The sequence below is a fragment of the Tachysurus vachellii genome, chromosome 6 (genome assembly GCF_030014155.1).
Source record: "Tachysurus vachellii isolate PV-2020 chromosome 6, HZAU_Pvac_v1, whole genome shotgun sequence".
Lineage (NCBI taxonomy): Eukaryota > Metazoa > Chordata > Actinopteri > Siluriformes > Bagridae > Tachysurus > Tachysurus vachellii.
Genome location: NC_083465.1, coordinates 768,101 through 777,356, shown reverse-complemented (window position 1 = coordinate 777,356; position 9,256 = coordinate 768,101).

Below are 9,256 nucleotides of genomic sequence, written 5' to 3'. Positions count from 1 at the left end.
CCCCTTCAGTAAAAGGAGCAGAAAGTGGCAGTTGCCACATACTGTAAACACGCTGCAGCTGAACCGTAGCCGACGTTGGACTTCCAGGTTTTCCGTACAAATGTCTCCCTTCTCAGGTTCCTGAGTTACACCATAAAGCGCTGAGGAGTTTGTTTGTTAAATGCCATTTGTCTTAGTCGCACTGGGCCGTTCCTGAGAAAATCTGAGTGTTTCGCTGAGGACTTTCCAGAGCCTCGTCATCCTCCCAGAAACCTCAAAACATTACCAAATCGATCCGCATGTTCCTTCAAAGCTAAATAATTTATTACCTCAAACCGTCTCCAATAAGGTTTGAAATGACGGACTGGTTCCTGACACGGCCGCCTCAGGAGCGGGCTTGTGATATGTCACATGTTCGCCACCCAGGAAGAAGCAACTGGTTTGGAAAGGCAGGAAGGAATTGCTGAGTGTGTGTGTGTGTGTGTGTGTGCGCGCGCGTACTGTTCTCGTTTAAGAAAGAAAAAAAAATGCAACGGTTCGAGCCAGAGCAACATCTGCCTCAGATCAAAGCCGTCCGTTCGAGCATCCAATCCAACGAAGCCGCTGTTCTGTTTGCGGCTGAGAAACGGAGCTACGGTAAATGTTTTTAAACCCTGCTGAATTCGTGCCGTGTGCTTCAATAACACAGATCTGTGTTTGCACGGAGGCAGGAAGGGAAGAAGAGTTGGAAACAAAAGAAGTTTGGTGGAGCAGGTGTGTGAATGGATGGGAACGGTGCAGCGGATGGTCTGCATTTGGAAGGTTTATACGTGAGGTTCACGAGCGAAACCGAAGCTGATTAGCGTTGAATTTTGCATCTGAGGATCGGCCTTGAGGTGTCCGGCCTCATCACCGCCTGAAAATCCCCACGTCTGTGTATTTAGACGTTTTTCTCCAAACACACGGCGTGAGGTCGAGGTGAGGGCAACGACACTGGAAACGCTTTAAAGAGAGAAGGTTACTAACGTGACGTATGGACCATCAGCGGCCCGAGTCTTAACTTCAGAGCGCAAACGTCTCCATTTCTCTTTCTGAAGAAATCATCTGCAGATGCAGAGCAGATCCTGGACCCTCCTGTACAGTAGCCACATCCTACTTCCTCATAACCATCACTGATTATTCTGTTCAACTTCAACACAGATGTTTATTAACTTAAATACAAACTTTTAAACCAAAGATGTGCTCGATATAAACTTATGAGCTTAGTACAGATTATAAACTTCTAAAAATAATAATAATAATAATAATAATAATAACCTGCCATTTGTATTGAGTTTCTTCAAATCAATCACATACCGCCGTCCGTTTACTGTACAGCAGGTTAGCTCCGCCCAGTCACTGTACAGCAGGTTAGCTCCGCCCAGTCACTGTACCGCAGGTTAGCTCCGCCCAGTCACTGTACAGCAGGTTAGCTCCGCCCAGTCACTGTACCGCAGGTTAGCTCCGCCCAGTCACTGTACAGCAGGTTAGCTCCGCCCAGTCACTGTACAGCAGGTTAGCGCTGCCCAGTCACTTTACCGCAGGTTAGCTCCGCCCAGTCACTTTACACCAGGTTAGCTCCGCCCAGTCACTTTACACCAGGTTATCTCCGCCCAGTCACTATACAGCAGGTTAGTGCCGCCCAGTCACTTTACAACAGTTTGGATTTCATTCACAAAACACACACACACACCTACACCCACACCTCATCTGAAAGGTGTGCAGAGTTAAAGCACTTAAACATCTCCGCGTCTCTGAGACGAGTGTAACATAAACTTTCAGGCTGCACTTCGTTTTCCAGCTCGGACGCAGGAGGCAGAGGGTAAATGTGAAAATTGCCCTTGGGGCTGATAATTCCTGGTGGTAATGTGGAAAGTGGTGCTGATAGAAATCACGGCGTGAATTTTACACGCTGCCGTGTGCCACGTCTCCTCATTGAGAGCTAATGGGCGAGCAAGCGTGACTAATCGCCACATTTCTACTAAAGACCGGCGACTGGGAGCCGTCAATGCTACATTTCCATCCAGTTAAGATTGGAGATAAGAGTCACGAGATAAAGACTCCACAGCGAGGTGATTTAGAAAGAGACCTGTGGACCACACAGAACCAGACGTGACCTGCGAGCGAATTCGTGCTCACATTTAGATGGAAGTCGTTTATGAGAAATGATCCTAAAGATTGGGGGGTAACTGTGAGGGTCAGGGCTATAAAATGAGGGGTGGGGCTTTTGCTTAGACTTAGCGGTGGAGGGAGTGATGGCGCATACGGCTGGGAAAATTAAAAAATATATAGGTATAAAATGTGTGTGAGAGAGTTATTAACGTGAATTGTACATTCATGGAAGGAGTCTCCAGTGTCAGCGCTCTGTAACAGCGTTCCCTTTCTTCAGGAGAGAGGAACAATAAGGTACTGATAGAGAAGTGGAGTGAGAGGAACAAGTCATTCAGGGACTTCAACAGTGACGCCTCATCACACCATCAAGGAGTGTGTGGGTGCCAATACTTTATTATAATAATAATAACAAGAAGAAGATTAATAAAACAGTATGGATAGAATATGGATGAAACTCTGTGTGTTTTATATGAACGACTCAGTGCTGATAATCAGCAGCCGAAGCCTCGATGCACCGCTCGCATGTTTCTCTGTCATCTATAACTCAGAATTACTGAGCTGGAACTGAGAGCCATTAGCCAAACAAACAGAATTAATCTCCATTCTGCTGCTCCAGAGAGAGAGAGAGAGAGAGAGAGAGAGAGAGAGAGAGAGAGAGTGAGAGAGAGAGAAAAAAAAAAAAAAAAAATCACCCACAGTATTTACCCACACATTTCTATTAATCACTCCGGTTCTGGACTAAAGTGCTACCAAATTCTTTCGAGCCGGTCCAGCACACCCCCCACCCCACCCCCCACCCGCTATTCTGAGCGTGTTGGAGATGATGGATGACAGCACAGTCTCATGAACCATTCACTTATTTATCAAAGACGTAATTTGTGTTATGATGGACTCCGGGTTATTTTGGGGTTCTGCCGCACTTGGTCTCGGGTCACGTGTGTGCTGTTTAAAGGTTAGCAGTGAGGAACGCCGATACAGGAACGACTGCGGAAATTAGCGTCAATCACTTCAGGCTCCGTTTACACGAGTTGCTGCTGTGTGCTGCTGTAGAGGATGAACAACTCCTGCCTTCTGTAAAAAGAGATTCAGTACAGAGACAAAGAGATTCAGTACACAGGAAGAGATTCAGTACACAGAGAGATTCAGTACAGAGACAAAGAGATTCAGTACAGAAAGTTTCAGTACACAGAGACAGATTCAGTACAGAGAGAGATTTATTACACAGGAAGAGATTCAGTACACAGGAAGAGATTCAGTACAGAGAGATTCAGTACAGAGAGAAATTTATTGCGCAGAGAGGTTCAGTACACAGAGAGATTCAGTACAGAGATTCAGTACACAGAGAGATTCAGTACAGAGATTCAGTACAAAAAAAGACAGATGCCGGCTATAAATCCAATGATTAGTTCAATCACTCAGTTCAGTCTGATTCTCAGTCCAATAATCAATCCAATTTGTAGTCCAATTACATTTCTAATTATTATTCGAGTGAGTCCAATTGCTTGTCCAATTAATTCCCATTAGTAGTCCAAGTTTATTTATTTCATCTAGATTAGTCCAATTATTAGTTTAAATATTAGTCCACACAGATTCCCTGTCCACTTATTAATCAGTTACTCGTCCAACTGCACGTCTAATTACTTTTCCAATAGCTCATCCAATCCAAGTGGAATGATGAGCTTAATGCAGTGGATCATGTGTACGTTCTCCTGGCTCTAGAACAGTCCCTGCGTGTCTCCGGACCGGCCGTGAAGCCGAGCGAGCGCACGGAAATCATTATTAATATTTAACAGTCCATCAGCGTTTACACTCGCGCTGATAAATCACACCATTCAGCTCCACTCGCTTCTTCGGGCTTCTGGGGAAATCCTCGGCCGCACACGCAGACGTAATAAAAATCATTCTTCTCCAGCGGCTCTTTCTTAAGGCTCTCGCTGATTATTGATTGTTTTTGAAAAGCATCTCTGAGACACGGCTGGTCGGAGAGGGAAACCCGGAGACTCGCGCGCTGGCTGGAAAACCCTGCAGCTCCGACCACAAGAACCACCACACGTTCATTCACAGATTAAGTGATGGTGTTTGTTTTAAAGGACGTCATAAAAACCCAACGGCTCGCTCACGTTTAATCAGTCAGACCTCATAAAACCTGGAGCGAGGGTGAGAGAGGAAAGAACACCTCCAGGAAAAAGAGAGAGACAGAGAGAGAGACAGAGAGAGAGACACAGAGAGAAACAGAGAGAGAGACAGAGAGAGCGAGAGAGAGCAAGAGAGAGAGACAGAGAGAGAGACAGAGAGAGCAAGAGAGAGAGAGAGACAGACAGACTTAGAGAGAGACAGAGAGAGCAAGAGAGAGACAGAGAGAGACAGAGAGAGACAGAGAGAGCAAGAGAGAGACAGAGAGAGAGAGAGAGCGCAAGAGAGAGAGAGCGAGACAGAGCGAGACAGAGAGCGAGAGAGAGAGAGAGAGACGGCCTGCCAGTTTCAGGAGGTTTCAAGAGGATTGCATTCTCTTGGCTGCTGTACATTTCACTCACTCACTCACACACACTCACACACACACACACACTCATGCTGTGTGCTGCTGTTTCCATTTTCTAATCCAGCACGTGCATGTGGAGATCCCCGCACCACATCACTCTACATTCCAGTCTAAATCATCCTCATCATCCTCTTCCTCATCCTCATCCTCACCCTCATCTCCATTACATCCATCCCCAATCAACCTCATTGTCATTCTCATCCTTATCATCGTCATCATACTCATCTTCCTCATCCTCGTCATCTTCTTCCCCATGATGTTTCTGTTCTCTCTCTCTCTCTCAGTCTGTAACTGAATAATTCTTAAGCCATGTTCAGTGGAAACACTGTGTTTAGGAAGTGTGCAGGAGTGTATATGTAATATTTCTGTGTGTGTGAGACAGAGACAGAGCATTTAAACAGGAAGCTCCAATGCAGACACACGTTCATGCACCGGATGCCATTTCTCTTTTCTTCTTTGTTATCTTTTGTTTTGAAGAATTGTCCTGATTGTTAAACTTCTGGCTATGAGGTTCTGAACACTGCAGCACCAGTAAACTACATCTACTGGCTGATCTGTGTGTGTGTGTGTGTGTGTGTGTGTGTGTGTGTGTGTGTGTGTGTGAGTGTGAGTGTGTGTGTGTGTGTGTGAGAGTGAGAGAGAGAGAGAGAGAGAGAGAGAGAGAAAAAGTGTCACATGGGCTTTCTTGCAGCAGCCAGACTTTCAAACATGGCTTCCATGTGTGTGTGTGTGTGTGTGTGTGTGTGTGTGTGTGTGTGTGTGTGTGTGCAGCCTGTTGTTTACCTCAGCACAAACACATTTGAGGAACACTCTCTACTGCTTCCTGTCTCCGATGTGAGCCAGGTGTTGGAACACATTCATCACACTCAGATGGGAGAGAACCTCTGTTCCGTACCGGTTCCTTACAGATCCGTCCTTCCTCCATCCCTCCTGTTCCTTCTGTTCGCCAAAAAAGAACCATAAATTCCAGGTAAATACACAAAGAAACAAAGGAGAACTTGAGAGACAGAAATGAGTCTGGTGTCTAAATGCTCCTGGGTTCTGCTGGGTTCTGCTCAGCCCCTCCCTGTGTTCTCTTGATGTAAAGCAGCTCTGTGTTCTGTGGTCATTCCTTCAGTTTTTTACTTCAGTAGTCTCTCAGGCCTTCACGCTTTTGCTTCTTTCTCTGTCCACCAGCTGCAGCTGTGTGTGTGTGTGTGTGTGTGTGTGTGTGTGTGTGTGTGTGTGTGTGTGTGTTTGCGTGTCTCTGCACTGCTCTAAACAGCCCTGAGATAAAACGCTGGGTGTTTATTATTACAGCAGGGACGTTGGGGGGTGATTCAGGTCTCAGTAGTAAAAACAGGTGGTGAGATTGGAGGACAGAAAAAAGGAGGAGGGAGAGAGAGAGAGAGAGAGAGAAATCGCCCACTGTATTTAACCTTCTCCTCTTCTCCTGAGGTCTCAGTCAGATAAAGCTTTATCAGTGTGTTGTAGAGAACCTGTGTGAGTGACACAGCAGAACGTTCTAAATTGCATAAGTTCCTGTGTTTTGTTCTTGTGTTCTGCTCTGTTTGCTTCCCCCCCCCATGTTCTATGTGGCACTGTTCCAGGATTCTACACTCAATGTTCTTTGCAAGGTTCTGTTCCTATCTCTGGCTTCTGCCCATTTCTCGTCTACTTGCGTTCCTGCTTTATTCAGGTTCTGCCTTGTTCTGTTCCTGAGTTCTGCTCGGTTCTGTTCCAGTGTTCCACTTTGCAAGTGTTTGGTGATAATGAAGAGATGAGGAACTGTGAGAACCAGGAGAACCACCAGATCCTGTGTGCGGGAATTCCCCTACAGAACCTATTCTGAGACTCGAGGAGGCTGTGTGTCAGGATTTGTCTCCCCTCGGTGACCAAACTAACAAACTGCACTTCTTCTGTCCTCTACACACCACACCGCACTGCAGCGGCACCATCCACTAGACCAGAAGCGTCTCAGATGTTTGTGGTTTTTGTCATGCGGTGAACAGGATTATGAGACTGGGTTCTCTGTGACTCAAACCGCCGTCTAAAACGGTGCGGTGTACAGATTCTTCTTCCTGCGTTCTTCCATCTTCTCCTTCTTCATGTGCTGCTCAGTTCTTGGTTTGTTTTTCCTGTTTAATTCTCATCTTCTTCCATGTTCTGCTTGGTTCCTGTGATCAACGTTGTTCCATCTTCTTGCTGTGTTCTGCTCCGTTCTCTCCCTGTTCCTGTTTGTCTGGTCCTTGGTTTTGTTTCACTCTGTTCCTCTCCTGGGTTTCTCCTCAGCCCGGTTCCTCTGGTGTGGTGTTCTTCTGTTTTATTCTTCAAAACAAAGGAACAGGACAGGAGAATCATCTAGACCAGAGCCTTCTGCTTGGAGGTAAAGTGTTAATGTGAAGCCCCAGACACGGGCCTGCGTGATCGCCTCGTCTGCGTTTATTTTTGATGCTGAAACGAGCCGAACACAGAGAGGACGTTCTAGAAGACGTAAACGTTGAGATTAGTCAGTTTACAGTTTCTATTAGCAATGTGGTGGATTTCTGGCGTCGATTAGCACTGAACGCTTTCGTAACGCTTTACAGCTGTGAAGCGCAGAACATAGCGGGATTAAAATACCCGACCTCGCCCCGCAGCACAGAACTTATGAATCACAAGAACCCAGACCAGAGGATTTGTTTCTCTAGTCATTCTTTCCTTGTGTTGTAAAAGCAAACAGCCAGATGCGAGCACTCAGGCATGTTTACGTGTGTTTAGCATGTTTAGCATGCTCGGAACTCGATGCTAATTGCTACCGAGGTAGCGGATTTACGAATTAATAGTCAGGACTGCGCTATTTTAAGAGTCCGGATCTGATGCACCAGAACATCAGACGTGAGAACTTCTAAACATGATCAGTGCCGGAATTCGTTCTTCTGTAACGTATTATAAATAAATAACAGACCGAAGCGGCACTTTTGGCGGCTCTCCTGACAGCTAACCGCTAACAAGCAGAAGGAACAGTCACTGCCGATACAGTTTATCTGGGTTTAAAGTCGAGCATGCACATGAACTTTGACCTCTCCTGCTACCTGCGCTTCCTCCACAACAGTCAACCTCTGAACACCTCCAATGGTAATCTTAATAATGATAAAGATTTGAACCAGAAATAAAGAACCAGAACACAACTGAGAATCAGAACTGAAAACAGGCCCAAAATACAAAAGCAGAAGCAAACCCAATATCAGAAAACCAGAACCGAGCTCAAAACTGAACCATCAAGAATAAGAGTGAACCAGAATAAAAAAGAGAAAAAACCCCACGATGTGAGCAGCAGAACCGAATCCAGGCCCGAAAACGAAGCCGTAACCAACCTCACAACATCATTATTATTAACCTGGACAATAGAGAACCAGAACCAGAACTAGGCCAAAGAAACAAAACCAGAATATAAATATTAAAAAATAAAAAATACTGAGAACAAAACCAGAACCAAAGTGAGAACCAGAGCAAGAGCCAAAATCACACCAGTAAAACAAAGTAAAAACCACAATGAGAAACGAAACGTCAAAGTAACAAAGAACAAAAGTCGGAATCAGAGCAAGCACCAAAACTAGATCCAGCCCCAAGAAGCGAAAACGGACGACCTGAACGAGACAGAACCGTAAACAAAACCCGCAGCCAAAATCCAGATGAAGATGAGAACCAGAACCAGACCCAAAACTGGACCAAAGACAAGAATGTGGAACAGAAGCAAAACCAGAACTAACAATAAAGTCAAACTGGAACCGAGAGCAGGACGATGAGCAGAACCAGAACCTTACGCTGAGGACGTGGTGGACGAGCAGCCGAGCCAGCGATGCCGCTGCATTAACGTTCTTCACGCCACCAAGACACAAGAACCAACAAGAACCGTTCGAGTTTTATTGAACACACAATCTGGAACGGAAGAGTGCAGCGAGCTGTGAAAGGACAACAACCAGCAGGATTAGTTAATAAAATAAATTCATAGCCAGCAGAATATTCATAACACACGTTCTCCTTACTACACCGACCTGACTAACGTCTCGGTTCTGCTGCCGGGACGGAACCGAGAGAGCGGTGACGTGACACGTCTATTTGAAGAAGGAGAAAAGAGAAGCAGAAGGAGCAGCAGAAGAATGCTGGATTCCACATGTTTGCGTTCCACACCGTCGTGGGAATAAAGTCATTTCCTCTTAATGGGGTTTGCTGACTTTGAGATCACTGTTCTAGGCGACGTTTCCTCCCCAAAACAACAGCTAGAGCTCTGTTCCGTACGGTCCGGGGAACAATATTCCTTCCAGATGCATCTCAAAGGGCTTTGTATGAAGGGAAGTCAAGTTTAGGAGAGAATTAAAACAATCCAACTCTTTTTTTAAAAAAAAAAAAAACACACACACACACACACACACGGAGCTCCTCCCGCTCCTCGAGCCCACACTATGACAATTCAGAGCGAGGCCTCGGTTCTCCAGTAATACCAGCAGGTTCTATAAACCCGCTATGTAACCTCATTTACTCTAAAACACGCCCAGAGAATGAAACAGAGCTAGAAGGAGAACCAACACCACACTCACTCATCTTCTACCGCTTATCTGAACTACCTCGGGTCACGGGGAGCCTGTG